The sequence below is a fragment of the Carcharodon carcharias genome, chromosome 13 (genome assembly GCF_017639515.1).
Source record: "Carcharodon carcharias isolate sCarCar2 chromosome 13, sCarCar2.pri, whole genome shotgun sequence".
Lineage (NCBI taxonomy): Eukaryota > Metazoa > Chordata > Chondrichthyes > Lamniformes > Lamnidae > Carcharodon > Carcharodon carcharias.
Window position 1 is genome coordinate 39,243,222 of NC_054479.1, and position 18,497 is coordinate 39,261,718.

At 43.9% G+C, this 18,497-nt stretch overlaps 1 protein-coding gene and 1 non-coding gene across 3 annotated transcripts in view; one reads left to right on the forward strand and one right to left on the reverse strand.

Moving 5' to 3' along the window:
• The first annotated feature begins 832 nt into the window (after positions 1-832).
• Positions 833-18,497, forward strand: part of LOC121286452 (protein NipSnap homolog 1-like) — a 79,511-nt gene continuing 61,846 nt past the window's right edge. The window contains exon 1 of one of the 2 annotated variants that reach the window (XM_041203573.1): positions 833-940. The gene's annotated coding sequence lies outside the window, so the exon portion shown is untranslated. Of the gene's footprint in view, positions 941-3,824; positions 3,842-18,497 lie in introns of those variants that run through there. The other variant, XM_041203571.1, reaches the window with a different exon arrangement.
• On the reverse strand, positions 14,879-14,950 carry trnaa-ugc. The gene has a single exon. It is a non-coding gene; the product is annotated as a tRNA-Ala (tRNA).

An 18,497-nucleotide genomic window follows, 5' to 3' on the forward strand; every position in this document is an offset into this window, starting at 1 on the left:
CCAGTACCAGGTTATGCCTGCCTTTTGTGGGATACGTGGAACATTACTACTCCCCTCCCTCGCCTCTTTTTTCAGTACATTGATTTGGTGCTGTTTCCTGCACCCACCCCAAACTGAAAAATTTCATCAACTCCGCTTCCAATTTCCATCTCCAAAACAGTGAAAGTATACTCTTAGAACAGGTCCTAAGAGCAAAAACCTTTTCGCTTAGACAAGGAAGCAGCTGCCTTTGTTCACTATTTAACGGTTTTCAAGCCTATCAGTTTCACAGCCCCATCAACCCGTGTTGTGCTCTTGCCTCATTGACCTTAGCGAGTTTCAGGCAGGACAAGAAACCCATGGGCTGGCAGTTAAAACCAGCATGCAGGGTTAGCTCTTCGTGCAATGGCAACTTTACACATTAAAATTGCCATCCATCTGCCCCACAGGTCCCCATGCACCTCCAAATGCACGCAGGTTAAATACAAAAGTGAGCAGGATCATATTGGGTTTCCGGCAAGGCAGCATATTTTGAAGTTTTATTCCCCTACATGCATCGATACCTCTCAGCCCTCACTGGGTAAAGTTTCCCCCCGTTGTGTCTCAGAACAGCCCAGTTATTAGATAAAAATATGAAGGAGCTTGACAGGATAGGTACTGAGGCATTGGCTGGGATTTTTCTGGTCCTGCCCACTGCGGGAATTGTCCCAGGTGGGGCAGAAAATTTGACGGTCCAGCCAAAGGTCCATTCACTCCGGCTGGGAATTTCCTGCTCCGCAGCCGGCGGGACCTGAAAATCCTGGCTATTGCTTCCCCTGGCTGGGGAATTTAGAACGAGGGGGCACCAGTTTCAGGATAAGCAGCTGATCATTTAGGACTGAGATGAGGAGAAATTTCTTCACCCAAAGCGAATCTTTGGAATTCGTGACCCCAGAGGAATGCAGGTGTGCCACCATTGAAGGTATTTAAAGCTGAGATAGATAGATTTTTGGTGTCTCAGTGAATCAAAGGGCTTGGAGAACAAATGGGAAAGCGGAGTTGAAGCCCAAGATCAGCCGTGATTGTATTGAATAGCGAAGCAGTCTCAACAGGCTGAATGTTCTTATACCAAGGATAAATCTGTAGTTCTTTTTGACAGTCTTCAATCCATATATCAAAATTGGATGCATGTACAAGGCGGAAATGTACACTAAAAATTAGGGTAAACGGAAGTGACCAATTTAAAACTTCTAAAGGACCATCAACAACCATCAACATTTTTAAGAGTGCAAGAGATACTTTGGGTGGATGAGTTTATCCCCACTTTTGCTGTTATTTACAAATTCCTTTGGCATATTCTATCTCCCTTGGAACAATCCCAGCAACTGAATGATGTGAGGTTCTCAGTTTCAATAAGCTGCAAGGTGCAAACGAGTGATCGTAGATTGGGCTGCTGCTAACAGTGCAACTGAATATACAGCATCACAACAAACACATTTTATTCATTTTATTTTCATCATGTTATCTGACAGAGAATGTGAGTTTAATCTCAAATTCAACATATTGACAGAGTGGAACTGTGCATAAGTTATATGGAATACAAGGACTATAATTTACTTAAATACACCAATAATTATGCTATAGTTTACTAAACACTCTGATAATTAACCTGTTACTTAAAAAACCTTCAGCATTTTGCTTCCTCAAGGCCAGGCCTAGGTCTTTCAAAATAATTAATCATCATTTACACCTAAGAGGTTATCAATCACACAATTCCTCGCAATTTAGCAATTCAATTGATCAGCCCCAACTTCTCTTCCTGGTCCCTATGTCAGCTGATCTTGTTGATGGTTCCCTCTCCTCAGGTCCCCGTCAAATCTGCCACCGTCATCTCTCTCCTCAATAAACACCCTTGACCACTATGTCCTTGCAAACTACCCCACCATCTCCAACATCCCCTTCCTCCCCAATGTCCTTAAACACATTGTCACTTTACAAATCTGTGCCCATCTTTCTCAGAACTCCATGTTTGAAACCCTCCAATCAGGTTTCTGCCCCATCAAAGTTCTTAACAGCCCTTATCAAAGTCACAAATGACATTCCATGTGACTGTGACCATGGAAAATGATCGCCCTTCATCCTTCTCAAACTCCCTGCAGCCTTTGATAAGCTGACCACACCAACTTTCTCCAACGCCTCTCCATCATTCAACTGGATAGGACGATGTTTCCCTGATTGCATTCTTATCTATCCAGAAAATCACCTGCAATGACTTCTCTTCCCACTTCCAACACCATTACATCTGAAGTTGCCCACAGATCTAACCTTGGCGCCCTTATATTTCTCATCTACGTGATGTGATAACATTCAGAAACACATCAAATTCCACATATATGCCAATGCCACTTAGCTCTATTTCATCACCTTGACCCCTACACTATCTCCGATTTGTCATACTGCTTGTCTGACATCCAATACTAGGTGAGCAGAAATTTTCTCCAACGAAATGCTGGGATGACCAAAGCCATTTTCTCAATCCCCATTGTAAAGTCTGTTTCTTGGCAACAGTCAGAAGCTGAAACTGAGATTTTCTCAACCTTGATATTGTGTTTAACTGTGAGACCAGCTGACTGAGCCCTAGCCAGGATTTTCCCCTTGGCGGTTTGGGGGCGGGGCCCGCTTGCCGAGGGGAAAATGATGCGGGACGACGTCAGGAGGAATCCCCAATGTCAACCAGGTCCCTTTAAATATTTAGGAAGGCGGGCGGACAGCAAAATCAGCTGTCCGCCCGCCGACCTGTCAATGGCCGATTGAAGCCATTGACAGGCTATTTAAAGTAATTAAAGACCTGTCCGGCCAACCTTAAGGCTGGCGGGCAGGCCAGGAGCCCCAGCGGGCTTCTGATGAGTCATGAAACTTCATCCAATGGCAGGTTGAAGTTTCATGCCCATTTTGTGAAAAAGTTATAAAGTTTATGTGCTTTTTATTGACATGTCCCATCTCATGTGACATTGTCACATGAGGGGGACATGTTAATAATTTTTAAATTTTTGTCTTTTTAAAGTTTTTCGGACTGTCACTGGTCTCCCTGAGACAGCACTTTGTCTCAGCGAGAAGTGCGCTCTTTCGCGCACATGCGTGAAAGAGCACACTTTGACAGATGGGGATTCCCTCCCCCAACGGAACAGGAAGTGCATAGCGCTTCCTGTCGGGGATGCTGCTGGGTGGGCCTTAATTGGTCCGCCCACTTAAAATGGCGACTTGCCCCATTTCAGTGGCGGGGGTCGGCTGTCTGCCTGCAACCGAACCAGTGGGGCCCGCACGCCATCCGAGGGCAAAATTCTGCCTCTAAACTCTGCAATTCCTTCCTCAGTCTTGCCAACTCTCTACTACTCTCTCCTCCTTTAAGGTGCTCATTAAAAAATTACATCTGACTAAGCTTTTGGTCATCTGTCCTGATACCTCCTGCAGTGGCTCAATGTCAAATCTTGATTCTTGTGAAATGCTTTGGAATGTAAATGTAAGCTGCTGTTGCACTCTCCAAGGTGTTTCAAATATGGTAAACATCGACTTTAACTTGTCAAGATGTTATGCTTTAATTTTTTTTCCACATAACATGCACAATATTGCATTCATTGAAATCTTCTGGACTCAACAGTGTGAAATATATAATATGAAATATAAAACTAATTGCAATTTTTTTTTTTCATTATTTAAGTTTCATATGGAAAGCCTCTCTCCTCCTCATGATCCCTTGTAGCCAAAAGAGCAGACCAGAAACTCACCTTTCAAAACCTGTTTGTGGTTATCAGCCAATAAAAGCTCACAGAAAAGAAAAAGAAAATTCAATATTTCCCTTCAAGTTGATCACTGTTACTTTAAGGTACACCACTTAGTAGTTTGTCCAAGAACTAGTTATATAAAGTAGATATGAGGCTGAGGTTATGTTGCACCAGTGATCTGTAAAAAATAAGCAGTTGATAAAACGTACTGTTCTAAAGCAGGCTGTGGGTTGCACTTTGCCTGGTCATGCTGATAATTACGCATTCTGGTAAGCATAATCTGCCTCACAAGGAGTAAATATTTAATGTTTGAGAGCACTGACGACAGGCACAGAAGATCAAAGTCTCAAAACATTAAAAATATACAATAGTAAATTTAGAAAGTACCCAGAAGGTCCAACAGACCCCCTGAGCAGCTCTTAAACCCAATTTCACCTCACCATGGAGTCTTTGCAACCATTTTCACACTGGATGGTTTTAGTGCATATGACAATCACAGAGGGATCAGTTAGCAGAGAAAACTTTGCACAAATCCAGGCGCACAGTAGGCACTACTGTGGCTGTCAACATGACTCCAGGATGGTGTGTTGCCTCCCTGGTGCCAGGGTCTGGAATGTCACTGAATGGCAGGAGGGCATCGTGAAGGGGGAGGGTGATAAGGCAAAGGTCATGGTACATATTGGTACCAATGACATAGGTAGAAAGAGGGATGAGATCTTTGCATCAAGAATTCAGGGAGTAGACTAAAAAGCAGGACCTCTCAGGTTGGAATCTTTGAATTACTCCCAGTGCCACATGCTGGCGAGCACAGAAATAGGAGAATAGTGCAGATGAATACGTGGCTTAAGAGTTGGTGCAGGAGGGAGGGTTTTAGATTCCTGGATCACTGGGACCATTTCTGGGGAAGGTGGGACCTGTACAAGCGGGACGGTCTACATCTGAACCAGAGCGGGACTAACATCCTTGTGGGCGGGTTTGCTAGTGTTGTTGGGAGGAGTTTAAACTAATTCAGCAGGGGGAGGGGACACAGAATGTTAGCAGAATAGGGACACATCATAATACAATAAAACAATCAAGTCAGAGGGAGTACAGCTGCACTAAGCTTCAAGGGAGTAAGGCAAGGCTGGATGGCCTCTACTTTAATGCCAGGAGTATTACAGGTAAAACGAATGAGTTAAGGGTGAGGATTGACATGTGGAATTGTGATATAGTAGTCATCACTGAGATGTGGTTGAAGGAATGGCAGGATTGACTGCTCAACGTTCCGGGAAAGATAATCTTCAGGCGAGACAGGGGAGGGGTAAAAGAGGAGGAGGCATTGCATTATTAGTTAAGGAGTCAGTTACTGCAGTAAGGAGAGATGATATCTTGGAGGGGGCATCGAATGAAGCTTTGTGGGTAGAGCTTAGGAATAAAAAAGGGGCAACCATTTTATTAGGTGTTTATTATAGACCCCCAGATAGTGGGGAAATTGAGGAGCAAATATGTGCACAATTTGCAAAGGCGTGTAAAAACAATAACAATAGGGTAATTATGTGATTTCAACTTTCCCAACGTTAATTGGGATAGGCATAGTGTTAAGGGCTTGAATGGAGTGGATTTCTTAAAATGTGTACAGGAGAACTTTTTAGGTCAATGTGTAGAGGGTCCAACAAGGGATGGCACAGTGCTGGACCTAATTCTGGGTAATGAAGCCAGACAGGTGGCTGAGGTGGTTGTGGGGGTGCATTTCAGTGATAGCGAAAACAACATGGTATAATTTAAGCTTGTTATGCTCAAAGAAATAGACAAGTTGCAAAAAAATGTTTTGGATTGGGGGAAAGCAGATTTTAGTAAAATAAGGCAGGATCTGGCCAAGGTAGACTGGGAACAACTACTTGTGGGGAAATCTACAGAAGAGCAGTGGGAGTATTCAAAAAGGAAATGGGGAGGGTATAGGCTCAACATGTTCCCTCTAGGTTGATAGGAAGAAATAAAAAGCCGAGAGAACCATGGATGACCAGAGATATTCAGGATACAATGAGAATGAAAAGAGAGGCTTTTAGCAGGTACAAGGGGAGCAAATCAGCAGACACATTAGTGGAGTACAGAAAGTGCAGGGTGGAGCTTAAGAAAGCAATTAGGAGAGCAAAGAGGGGATATGAAAAACCTCTGGCTAGTAAAAGTAGGGAAAATCCCAAGATATTCTATAAGTATATCAATGGGAAGAGGATAACCATGGAAAGAGTAGGGCCCATTAGGGACTAAGGGGGAAATCTATGGCTGATACCAGAGGACATTGGTAGAGTGTTGAATGAATACTTCACATCTGTTTTCACCCAAGGGAATGAGGATGAAGGTATGGAACTTGGGGAGAGAGACTGCGAAGTTCTTGAGCAAATTGATATAGGGAGTGACAAGGTATTGGAGGTGTTGGCAGGCTTAAAAGTGGACAAATCTCCAGGTCCAGATGATTTGTGTACCAGGCTGCTGAGGGAGGCAAGGGAGGAGATCGCAGGGGCTCTGACCCAAAATTTTAATTCCTCTCTGGCTACGGGGAAGGAGCCAGAGGACAAGAGAACAGCTAATGTGATTCCGGTTTTTAAGAAGGGTTGTAGAGATAAGCCAGGGAACTACAGACCAGTGAGTCTCACGTCAGTGGTAGGGAAACTATTGGAGAAAGTTCTGCAAGAGTGAATCTATCTCCACTTGGAGCGGCAAGATTTGATCAGGGATAGTCACCATGGCTTTGTCAGAGGGAGGTCATGCCTAACAAATTTGATTGAATTCTTTGAGGAGGTGACCAGGTGTGTGTATGAGGGTAGTGCAGTTGATGCAGTTTATATGGATTTCAGCAAAGCCTTTGACAAGGTCCCACGTGGGAGATTTATAAAGAAGGCAAATGCACATGGAATTCAGGGTTATTTGATAAGGTGGAATCAAAATTGGCTTAGTTGTAGGAGACAGAGGGTGATGACAGAAGGCTGCTTTCGTGACTGGAAGCCAGTGTCCAGTGGCGTACCACAGGGATCTGTGGCTGGGGAGCAGCTGTTCCCCTTAGCTGAAGGGTCAATCACAAGGGGACATAAGTTCAAAGTGAGGGGCAGGAGGTTTAAGGGGGATGTGAGGAAAAACTTTTTTACCCAGAGGGTGGTGACGGTCTGGAATGCACTGCCTGGGAGGGTGGTGGAGGCGGGTTGCCTCACATCCTTTAAAAAGTACCTGGATGAGCACTTGGCATGTCATAACGTTCAAGGCTATGGGCCAAGTGCTGGTAAATGGGATTAGGTAGGTAGGTCAGGTGTTTCTCATGTGTCAGTACAGACTTGATGGGCCGAAGGGCCTCTTCTGCACTGTGTGATTCTGTGAATATATTGACTTTGCTTGATACAATTGTTTAAATATCATTGGATTGTTAAAGAATTTTTAAAAAGCAGATTGAGGGAAAGCTGCTTTTACATTAACTGTATAGACGAGTGTGTCCACTTACTGCACAATTTTCAAGTAGGATATACCTATTTCACCTAAATGCAAGCTTGCATTCAAGTTTCTCGACCACCTTAACTCAGCATCTTGCCAACATTATAAAACTAAGAAATTTATTTTTACCATACAAATTGTGTAATTATTTATACAATCAAGCACAAAAGAGTTCAAGGCCGTCAGTGTTTCAAATGGAATTTATTCATCATTACATCAAGGATGTTCAAAATAAATTCCATGAACCAAATGCACACCCACAAGTCTAGCAACCCAGCAAATGATTCCCAGGAACTCTTTATTACACAGAAACATAGAAACATAGGAAATAGGAGCCGGAGTAGGCCATTCGGCCCTTCGAGCCTGCTCCACCATTCATTATGATCATGGCTGAGCATCCAACTCAATAGCCTGCTCCCACTTTCTCCCCATACCCTTTGATCCCTTTCACCCCAAAAGCTATGTCTAACTCCATCTTGAAAACATATAATGTTTTGGCCTCAACTACTTCTGTGGTAGCGAATTTCGAACAGGTAGATTTTAAGAAGTATCTTAAAGGAAAAGAGAGAGGTTTAGGAAGGGAATTCCAAAGCTTGGGAATTCGGCAGGTGAAAGCACAGGCCTCAATGGAGTGATGTAGATGGGGGAACGTGCAAGGGGTCATAATTGGAGGAGTGCAGAGAGCTCAGAGGGTCGTAGGGTTGGAGGAGGTTCCAGAGACTGTCTGTCATGGAGAGAGTGGCTGCCTCCATGGAGCTTCAAGCACAGCTCTGAAATGGGTCCATGCAAGTCATGACCATGGCCATGCAGGAGATGTCTGCTGCCTTAATGACAACAGACTCCACCCCCTCCCCCGGACACACTGCCCTGTCTCCCACCAGCTGAATCTGCTCCTGCACAGATACAGGTGGTCAGTCTTTGCCGGGACCCTGAGGGGCTCTGAAACCCAGAGGGTGGATACCACAAGCCTCTCGACAGTGAGAGCAGGGATGTGAGCATCCTGTCTCTCCCTCTGCTGAAACCACACAGGATGCACCATCTAGAAGCAATAGTAAGGGTCTGGGCCAGAAATTGTAATTCCCCAAGGGTGAGCTCATGGTGAATTGGTAATATATTAATTTCTTTTTTAAATAACGACATAAGATGTATTGATTGGAACCACTTCCAGCTCGAGCCCATTCCTACACCCAGAGGACCAGCTCACCCTTTTACTGGTTTCATGCTGTAAGATTTTGATAATTAATTGATTTTTATGGTTCTATGTTGGTCTGAAGTAACATTTATGGATTTTATCTTAACCACTTTTTAAAGAGTTCAGTTTGAATTTCTGTTGGTGTGGAGCTGCTTGCGAAGCAGTGTTCTTGATGAACCAAATGGCCTTAAAGGAGCCAAAAAGCTGAGTTCAAGGAATTCTGTTTGTTTTACTTATACTATGTGCAATTGAAGGCTTCCTCCTTAGCTTCAAAGAAATAAACATAAGGAAGGGTGCAGTCACAATGTTGGGGGTTTACTATAGGCCTCCCAACTGCCGGCGGGAGATTGAGGAACAGTTATGTAGGCAGATTTTGGAAAGATGTAAAAGCAATAGGGTTGTTGTGGTGGGTGATTTTAACTTTCCCTATACTGACTGGGAATCACTTAGTGCTAGGGGTTTGGATGGTGCAGAATTTGTAAGGTGCATCCAGGAGGACTTCCTGAGACAATATGCAGATAGTCCAACTAGGGAAGGGGCAATACTGGACCTGGTATTAGGGAATGAACCCGGCCAGGTGGTCGAAGTTTCAGTAGGGGAGCATTTCGGGAAAAGTGACCATAATTCAGTAAGTTTCAAGGTACTGGTGGACAAGGATAACAGGAGTCCTCGGGTTAAGGTGCTTAATTGGGAGAAGGCTAATTATAACAATATTAGGCAGGAACTGAGGAATCTAGACTGGAGGTGGATGTTTGAGGGCAAATCAACAACTGACATGTGGGAGGCTTTCAAACTTCAGTTGATATGAATTCAGGACCGGCATGTTCCTGCTAGAATGAAGGATAAGTATGGCAAGTTTAGGAACCTTGGATAACAAAGGATATTATGAGATTAGTCAAAAAGAAAAGGGAAGCATTCGTAAGGGCTAGAAGGCTGGGAACAGATGGAGCCCATGAAGAATATAAGGAAAGTAGGAAGAAACTTAAGCAAGGAGTCAGGAGGGCTAAAAGGGGTCATGAAATGTCATTGGCAACCAGGATTAAGGAACATCCCAAGGCCTTTTATACATATATAAAAAGCAAGAGGGTAGCCAGGAAAAGGGTAGGCCCACTCAGGGACAGAGGTGGGAATCTGTGTGTGGAGCCAGAAGAAATGGGAGAGATACTAAATGAGTACTTCTCATCAGTATTCACCAAAGAGAAGGACTTAACAGTCAATTTGTCTAGGGAAGAGTGCATAGATAGCCTGGATCATGTTGAGATCAAAAAAGAGGAGGTGTTAGGCGTCTTGAAGAATATTAAGGTGGATAAGTCCCCAGGGCCAGATGGGATCTACCCCAGAGTACTGAGGGAGGCAAGGAGGAGATTGCTGGGGCCTTGACAGAAATCTTTGTATCCTCACTGGCTATGGGTGAGGTCCCAGAGGACTGGAGAATGGCCAATGTTGTTCCGTTGTTTGAGAAGGATGGCAGGGATAATCCAGGAAATTACAGGCCGGTGGGCCTTACGTCAGTAGGAGGGCAATTATTGGAGAAGATTCTTCGTGACAGGATTTACTACCATTTGGAAGCAATAGGTGTATTAGTGAGAGGCAGCATGGTTTTGTGAAGGGGAGGTCGTGTCTCACTAACTTGACTGAGTTTTTCGAGGAAGTGACAAAGATGATCGACGATGGAAGGGCAGTGGATGTTATATACATGGATTTCAGTAAAGCCTTTGACAAGGTCCCTCATGGTAGGCTGGTACAGAAGGTAAAGTCGCACGGGATCAGAGGTGAGCTGGCAAGATGGATACAGAATTGGCTTGGTCATAGAAGACAAAGGGTAGCAGTGGAAGGGTACTTTTCTGAATGGAGAGCTGTGACTAGTGGTGTTCCACAGGGATCAGTGCTGAGACCTTTGCTGTTTGTATACATAAATGATTTGGAGGAAAATGTAACTGGGTTAATAGTAAGTTTGCAGATGACACTAAGGTTGGAGGAGTTGCAGATAGTGAAGAGGATTGTCAAAGGATACAACGGGATATAGATCGGTTGGTGATTTGGGCAGAGAAATGGCAGATGGAGTTTAATCCGGACAAATGCAAGGTAATGCATTTTGGAAGGTCTAATACAGGCAGGAATTATACAGTAAATGGCAGAACCCTTAAGTGCATCGACAAGCAGAGTGATCTGGGTGTACAGGTCCACAGGTCACTGAAAGTGGCAACGCAGGTGGATAAGGTAGTCAGGAAGGCATATGGCATGCTTGCTTTCATCGGCAGGGATATTGTGTATAAAAGCTGGGAAGTCATGCTGCAGCTGTATAGAACCTTGGTTAGGCCACACTTGGAATATTGCGTTCAATTCTGGTCACCACATTACCAGAAGAATATCGAGACATTGGAGAGGGTGCAGAGGAGGTTTACCAGGATGCTGCCTGGTTTGGAGGTTATTAGCTATGAGGAGAGATTGGAGAAACTCGGATTGTTCTCACTAGAGCGACAGAGATTGAAGGGCGACTTGATAGAAGTTTACAAAATTATGAGTGGCATGGACAGAGTAGATAGTCAGAAGCTTTTTCCCGGGGTGGAAGAGTCAATTACTAGGGGATATAGATTTAAGGTGATAGGAGAAAGCTATAGAGGAGATGTGCGGGTCAAGTTTTTTACGCAGAGGGTAGTGAGTGTCTGGAATTCGCTGCCAGAGGAGGTGGTGGAAGCAGGTATGATAGTGGTGTTTAAGAGGCAGCTTGACAAATACATGAATAGTTTGGGAATAGAGGGATACACACCCCAGAAGTGCAAAATGTTTTAGTTTGACAGGCAATATGATCGGTGCAGGCTTGGAGGGCCGAAGGGCCTGTTCCTGTGCTGTACTTTTCTTTGTTCTTTGTTCTTTGTTCCACAGGCTCACCAATCTCTGGGTGAAGAAATTTCTCCTCATCTCAGTCCTAAGTGGTCTACCCAGTATACTCAGAATGTGACCCCTGGTTCTGGACTCCCCCAACCTCAGGAACATCCTTCCTGCATCTACCCTATCTAGTCCTGTTAGAATTTTATAGGTTTCTATGAGATCCCCCCTCATTCTTCTGAACTCCAGTGAATATAATCCTAACCAACTCAATCTCTCCTCATGTTTCAGTCCTGCCATCCCAGGAATCAGTCTGGTAAACCTTTGCTGTACTCCCTCTATAGCAAGAACATCCTTCCTCAGATAAGGGGACCAAAACTGCACACAATATATCAAGTGTGGACTCACCAAGGCCCTGTATAACTGCAGCATGACATCCCTGCTCCTGTCACTATGAAGACCAATATACCATTTGCCTTCTTTACCACCTGCTGCACCTGCATGCTTGTCTTCAGCGACAGGTGTACGAGGACAACAGGGTCTCATTGTACATTCCCCTCTCTCAATTTATAGCCATTCAGATAACAATCTGCCTTTCTGTTTATACTACCAAAATGGACAATCTCACATTTATCTACAATATACTACACCTGCCATGCATTTGCCCACTCACTCAGCTTGTCCAAATCACACTGAAGCATCTCTGCATCCTCCTCACAGCTCAGCCTCCCAACCAGATTTGTGTCATCTGCAATTTTGGAGATATTACATTTAGCTCCCTCATCTAAATCATTAATATGTATTGTGAATAGCTGGGATCCCAGCACCGATCCCTGTGGTACCCCACTAGTCACTGCCTGCCATTCGGAAAAAGATCAGTTTATTCCTACTCTTTGTTTCCTGTCTGTCAGCCAGTTTTCTATCCATCTTAATACACTACCCCCAAGCCTATGTGCTTTAGTTTTACATGCTAATTTCTTATGTGGGAGTTTGTCAAAAGCTTTCTGAAAGTCCAAATAAACCACATCCACTGGCTCCCCCTCATCAACTCTACTAGTTACATTCTCGAAAAATTCCAGTAGATTTGTCAAGCATGATTTCCCTTTTGTAAATCCATGCTGACTCTGTCCGATTCTGCCACTATTTTCCAATTGCTCAGTTATTAAATCTTTTATAACGGACTCTAGAATTTTCCCCACTACCAATGTCAGGCTGACTGGTCTATAATTCCCTGCTTTCTCTCTACCTCCATTTTTAAATAGTGGGGTTACAATAGCTACCATCCAATCTGTAGGAACTGTTCCAGAGCCTATAGAATCTCGGAAGATGACCACCAATGCATCCACAATTTCTAGGGCCACTTCCTTAAGTACTCTGGGATGTCGATTATCAGGCCCTGGGGATTTATCGGCCTTCAATCTCATCAATTTCTCCAACACCATTTTCCTACTAATACTGATTTCTTTCAGTTCCTCCCTCCCACTAAACCCTGTGTTCCCCAACATTTCTGGTATGCTATTTGTGTCCTCCTTTGTGAAGACAGAGCCAAAGTATGTATTTAGTTGGTCAGCCATTTCTTTGTTCCCCATTATAAATTCCCCTGTTTCAGGCTGTAAGGGACCTACATTTGTCTTTACCAATCTTTTTCTCTTCACATACCCATAGAAACTTTTACAATCAGTTTTTATGTTCCCTGCAAGCTCACTCTCATATTCTGTTTTCCCCTTCTTAATCAATCCCTTGGTCCTCCTTTGCTGAATTCTAAGTGCTCCCAATCCTCAGGTCTGTTGTTTTTTCTGGCCATTTGTACGCCTCTTCCTTGGATCTAATGCTATCTCTAATTTCCCTTGTAAGCCATGGTTTGGCCATCTTTCCTATTTTACTTTTGCACCAGACAGGAATAAACAATTGTTGCAGTTCACCCATGTGCTCTTTGAATGTTTGCCATTGCCTATCCACCATCATCCCTTTAAGTAGCATTTCCCAATCCATCATAGCCAACTCGCACCTCATACCACCGTAGTTTCCTTTATTAAGATTCAGGACCCTAGTCTCAGAATCAACTACGTCACTCTCCATCTTGATGAAGAATTTTATCATATTCAGGTCACTTATCCCCAAGGGGCCTCGCACAAATAGATTGCCAATTATTCCTTTCTCATTACACAATACTCAGTCCAGGATGGCCTGTTCTCTAGTTGGTTCCTGGACATATCGGTCCAGAAAATCATCCCATATACACTCCAGGAATTCCTCCTCTACAGTATTGTTACTAATTTGATTTGAAAAATAAAAACAAAAAGACTGCAGATGCTGGAAATCCAAATCAAAAACAGAATTACCTGGAAAAACTCAGCAGGTCTGGCAGCATCGGTGGAGAAGAATAGAGTTGATGTTTCGAGTCCTCATGACCCTTCAACAGAACTTGAAACATCAACTCTTTTCTTCTCCACCAATTCTGCCAGACTTGCTGAGTTTTTCCAGGTAATTCTGTTTTTGTTTTTACTAATTTGATTTGCCCAATCTATATGCAGATTAAAGTCACCCATAATTACAGATGTTCCTTTATTGCATATGTTTCTAATTTCCTATTTAATGCCAGTCCCAACATCACCACTACAGTTTGGGGGTCTATATACAACCCCCAATAATGTTTTTTGCCCCTTAGTGTTTCTCAGCTTTACCCATACAGATTCCACATCATCAGAGCTAATACCTTTTCCTCACTGAGATAAAAACAAAAAAACTGCGGATGCTGGAAATCCAAAACAAAAACAGAATTACCTGGAAAAACTCAGCAGGTCTGGCAGCATCGGCGGAGAAGAAAAGAGTTGATGTTTCGAGTCCTCATGACCCTTCGACAGAACTTGAGTTCGAGTCCAAGAAAGAGTTGAAATATAAGCTGGTTTAAGGTGTGTGTGTGGGGGGCGGAGAGATAGAGAGACAGAGAGGTGGGGGGGGGGGTGGTTGTAGGGACAAACAAGCAGTGATAGAAGCAGATCATCAAAAGATGTCAACGACAATAGTACAATAGAACACATAGGTGTTAAAGTTAAAGTTGGTGATATTATCTAAACGAATGTGCTAATTAAGAATGGATGGTAGGGCAGTCAAGGTATAGCTCTAGTGGGGGGTTTTTTTATATAATGGAAATAGGTGGGAAAAGGAAAATCTTTATAATTTATTGGAAGAAAAAAAAGGGAAGGGGGAAACAGAAAGGGGGTGGGGATGGGGGAGGGAGCTCACGACCTAAAGTTGTTGAATTCAATATTCAGTCCGGAAGGCTTGCTATTGGACCTATGTGTTCTATTGTACTATTGTCGTTGACATCTTTTGATGATCTGCTTCTATCACTGCTTGTTTGTCCCTACAACCACAACCCCCCCCTCCACCTCTCTGTCTCTCTATCTCTCCGCCCCCCACACACACACCTTAAACCAGCTTATATTTCAACTCTTTCTTGGACTCGAACTCAAGTTCTGTCGAAGGGTCATGAGGACTCGAAACGTCAACTCTTTTCTTCTCCGCCGATGCTGCCAGACCTGCTGAGTTTTTCCAGGTAATTCTGTTTTTGTTTTTACCTTTTCCTCACTATTGCATTAATTTCTTCTTTAACTAGCAACTTCACTGCCTTTTCGTCAGTCCTAAAAATTTACTGTGGAGATGCCGGGGATTGAACCCGGGGCCTCATACATGCAAAGCATGCGCTCTACCACTGAGCTACATCCCCTACACCTATTAGAACTTTGATTGTTTACTCTCTGGCTTGCCTTATTTTGAAACAACAAACATCTACGTAAGGTGTACCTATACCACATGGATTGCAGTGGCTCCAGAAGGCAGCTCACCACCACCTTCTCAAGGACATTTAGGTATGGGCAATAAATGCTGGCCTAACAAGCGACACCCACGCCCCATGAATGAATTTTTAAAAACTGTTCTTCGTGCTACTGCTGCAATAACAGGCAAATCCTAGATCAGAACTTCAAAATCTGTGTGTAGCTGCAGCTGAGGGTAAATATTAATTAACAGGAACATTGGTTTAAAACTTAATAGTCCTGAATTTTCTGGTTCTCAATTACACCCAATTTGCAACAGTTTCTACAAGATCTTGCCAATAGCAATGGATGCCCAAGTTTCCTGCAGAGCTCATTTGCCTTCAACAGAACATAAAAACTGACATAAAACAAGTGCAAATTAGGTATAAGTGCAAATGAGCTGCTGTCCTCTGCCAGGCATCTCACTCTGAGCCTCTGCTGCTCTGCTTCCAATAAACAGAACAGCTGGTAAAACCAATTGAGAAGGTTATTCCAGCTCCTTAATCCCTCTAAACACATGGAGGGTGGAGCAGGAGTCGAAATAATTTTGGGTTCAAAGAGACTCACAGAGTGTAGGACAAACATGTCTGGGCCTCAGTTTTACCCAAAAAAACGTCATCCTGATTCTTTCCTCAAGAAGATAACAGAATACTTTTTTTGACCTTCTGTATAAAAAATATGTATAGAGGATATGCAGTGAGGTAATCCCCAAATTAAACACAGTACAAAATCAGGTCAACCCAAAACACACTATTTAAATTACAAGGCACTAATATCCAATGCAGTCCATCTGTTGCTAACAAAACAAATCTGATAAAAAGCAGCGACACATGCTCCAACTAAGGAATAGCACAAGCTGCTATTGCTGCATTCAAGCACTTCAGAAAAACAAAATTTGCAATGTTTACAAAGATCTCTTAAAAGTGTTACAAACCAGTGCTGCCAGACCTAGTGCTGTCAGGCACATGCCCTCCTCGTTCCCTTTTCCCTCACTGCTCACAAATGCCAGGAATCCAGCAGTGAGTCAAACCCCATGTTTCATCTCTTGGTTCTGATGAACTTTAAACTACCCCTTCATAATCCTGCCAAATCCCAGATTTTCCCTGCACGGTGATGCCAGGCCTCCTCCCCAGTACTGTCAAGTCCTAGCAGAGCCACTGCTATGCTTCACTCAGTACTACAAAAGCTCTTTAACATCCCTGAGACCTATCAAAGTCAAGGACTACTGCAATTCTACCAAAGTGCAATACCTCTCCCATTGTAAATAAACCCCATTCTCCTTATCCAGTACTGCCACATAGCAAGATATGGAGTTTCTGCTCAATTGCATTGATTTTGTTCAGCACAATATGTCCATTTGTCCATCATATAGCATTGCAAAATGTTAAGAGCAACTCCAGTTTCCTCGTTTTACCACTAGTTTTAAAAACATTGCTATAAAAGCAGGCCCTGCCCAGAAAACTGCCCACAGCCCCAAGATGTTTTTTTTATTCATTCACAGGATGTGGGTGTCGCTGGAAAGGCTAGCATTTATTGTCAATCCCTCAATGCCCTTGTGAAAATGGTGGAGTGCTGCCTTCTTGATCTGCTGCAGTCCCCGTGTGGTGAAGAGGCTTTCACAGTAATGTTAGGTAGGAACATTCAGGATTTTGACGGTGACAGTACATTTTCAAGTCAGGGTGGTGTGTGATTTGGAGGGGAACTTAGCAGTAGTGATGTTCCTACGTGCTTGCTGTTCTTGTCTTCCAGTTGATGGAGACTGCAGGTTTGGGAAATGCCTTGGAGAAGAAGCCAAGGAAGAAGCCTTGGTGAGTTGCTGCAATACATGTTGTCGACCGTACACACTGCAGCCACAGTCTCCCACTGGTGAAGGAATTGAATATTTAAGATGGTTGATGGGGTGCCAATCAAGCGGATTGCTTTGTCTTGGATGATGCTGCGTTTCTTGAGTGATGGTGGAACCCCACTTATCCAGGCAGGTGAAAAGCATTCCATCATATTCCTGACTAGTGCCTTGAAAATGATGGATAGGCTTTGGGAAGTCAGGAGATGAGTTGCTCACATCGGAATTCCAGCCTCTGACCTGCTCTTGTAGTTACAGTATTTATATGGCTGGTCCAGTTCAGTGTTTAGTCAATGATAATGAATGTTGATAGTGTGGGATTCAGTGATGGTAATGCCATTGAATATCAAGGGGAGATGGTTAGATTCTCCTTTGTTGGTGATGGTCATTGCCTGGCACTTGTGTGGTGCAAATATTACTTGCCACTTGTCTCCCTCCCCACTTTCTCTATCGCCCTCCCTCTCTCCCTATCACTCTCTATCTGCCTTAGTTTCTCTTTATTTCCCTCCCTCTCTCCATCCCTCTCTCTATGTCTTTATGAATTCCTTACAAAATCCAAACTTTACCTCCTCCTAAACTTTTCTATAAATAAAGCGGCAGGTAGTGCAGCCTTTTGTTTCCATCAATCCATCGACATAAGTTCAGCTCTGGCTGCAGTTAAACTTTACAGGTGCTGCTGTTAAACTGGTTAGACAATTCCATTGCGGGAGATTTACCCAAGGGGCTCCTATAGCTATCGGCTCTGGGATCCGCTTCCCTTCCTCACTCACTCCAGGGTAAAGCCAACCAGCTTACCCATCTCCCAAAGCATTTCCCACCCACCTTTCCCACCGATTGGCTCAAATACGCACAGCACTACAGTTTGATTGGTCAGTGCGCACATCAGTCATAAGGAGCTCACTGCAAAGAGGCCATATAACAAGGTGCTGAGAACACAGGCCTCATAAACCAGCATCTGGGCCCTAAGAATCAACTAGATATTATTTCATGCACTTTTCCTGAGTCGACCAGATGTGGTAGTTGTTTTCCCTATGTGTGTATCAAGTTCTGCATCTAGAGACAGATTGTCCATGCACCCAAGGTAATAGAATTTGCTAACCACATCCAGCAGGGTGTGATTTAGTGATTTAGGCCAGAGCTGTGACACCCTGAGCGGAATCATCCCAGATTTGCAGTAAGTGCAGTAGCAAGCGGGTAAAATGATGTTTTACCTGCCGGTTGCAATGGCAGCTTCTCATACCGTATCATCCAAAACCCACCGCATTAATTATGCATTCCTGGGAAACATGCCATTTTCATGGCAGGCAGTCTCCGATTTGCCCACCATGCCGTCACCTTGCCACTTCATCATGCTGGGTGCCATATTTAAAGTACAGCTGCGTGCACACCTCTGTGTTTCCAGCCCAGGACTGTTGCACAGAAGACATGGCCCCGAATAGCAAGAAGATTGCTGCCCCCAGCTTTAGTGATGCATCCCTCGAGCGCCTTTTGGATGCTGTGGAGATCCGCCGTGATGTCTTCTGCCCCACTCTGACCACAGGAGGGACAGCGACATTACCACTCCAACTTGGTAGGCAATGGCAGTGGTGATCAGTGCCAACGCTGCACAGAAGAGG